This window comes from Lipotes vexillifer, unplaced genomic scaffold, assembly GCF_000442215.2.
Source record: "Lipotes vexillifer unplaced genomic scaffold, Lipotes_vexillifer_v1.1 scaffold1094, whole genome shotgun sequence".
Taxonomy (NCBI): Eukaryota; Metazoa; Chordata; class Mammalia; order Artiodactyla; family Lipotidae; genus Lipotes; species Lipotes vexillifer.
Window position 1 is genome coordinate 3,008,538 of NW_006792775.1, and position 1,347 is coordinate 3,009,884.

Consider the following 1,347-nt stretch of genomic DNA (forward strand, 5'->3'; position numbering starts at 1 on the left):
TGTCTGGCGGGCGCCCGCCTGCCCCTGAGAATCGCACAAGGATGCGCAGCTGGATGCCTGCTTGCCTCATCCAGTCCCCTGAGCTGAGCATTGGGGCCTCCCAGACGCTGCGCCCGATGCTGACGCGGGTCCTCCCGCGAGCCGGGGCGGACCTCCTAATTGCTCTGAGATCTGGGCCTCTGCCATGGCCACATCAGCATCTTCCTAAGCACATCATGCAGATGGACAAGTTCACGTCCGCAAAGTGCTTTAGGAAATGGACTGATCTTCCCCAGCACTAACCACCACCCACCTAAGACCAGAGAGCGGTACAGTTGGACAGGGTTGGCTTGAGGTCTAAAAACACCGGTTACTGTGAAGGGAATGGCAACTCTGTTGAGCAGGGCAGGCATCCAAGAAGACAGGTGTGCAGGCCCCAAGCGTGACCGCGGGATGGTTAATGGCCCCAAGGACCCCTGGATCTCTGAGTTTCTGCAATGGTGACAAACTTGGGGCTACCTACCCTCGTTGTTTTCACTTTCCCTTGCCTGGGGCCCGCACGCCAGGGGGAGGCGTGAAGTGATTTCCTTACCCAGCCATCGGAAGGGAGTCGAGAGAAACTAGGGACTCTCCCCCCTGCGCCCCAATCCCTGCCCTACACATCACACCCCTCCCCACCCCAGCCGTGAACCTATGCTGCTCAAAAAGTGCCCATGTTAAAACCCAGGTCGGGGAGGTTCCTGGCTTGTCTCTTCCATTTCCTATCTGGGATGCAAACACCTCTCTACAAACAGGTTTTCTTATTATAAAAATAATACCTGTCTGTTGGGTGAACACATTTTAATTACCACTCACCCGATCGAGTCAATGATTTCTTTAAACTGTAAAGGGCTTGCCCTGTCGAGAGATGGGGTAGTCACGGTGGGTGCGAGCGACTTCCGTGGGTCACGGTGTGGGGATTGAGGTTTGAGGTCTGCCTGCTGTACCTTTGTAGACACCCCGGGGCTCAGTGAGGATGTGGGGTGGCTTTTCCTGTCAATCCATGCCCCTGGTTACCTGCGCCGTGGGCTTTCCCTGGCGTGTCCCAAAGGGAAAGGATAGTACGGAAAATCTGCGTCACTGCTGGGTCCTTTCAGCATCTCCAAAGAAGGGAAAAAAGAGTCCTGTTCTTTCCTCTGGGTCTTCTGACTCAGCATCTGTGATTGTGAACTAGCAAACTGTGCCATTTAAGTGGATTCTATTGAAAATTTCACAGAGAGGTGATGAAGGGCACGGAAGCTGTGGGTCCCTCGTGGGTGCAGATGTCACTCAATGCATTCATTCTCAAACGCACAGTAAATCCATCCTAAGATCCCGATTCAGCGTCGT

At 54.3% G+C, this 1,347-nt stretch overlaps 1 protein-coding gene across 1 annotated transcript in view; it reads left to right on the plus strand.

The window, feature by feature from the left end:
• SHANK2 (SH3 and multiple ankyrin repeat domains 2) overlaps positions 1–1,347 on the plus strand; it is a 474,374-nt gene that overhangs the window by 129,454 nt on the left and 343,573 nt on the right. The gene's annotated exons all lie outside the window — the stretch shown is intronic.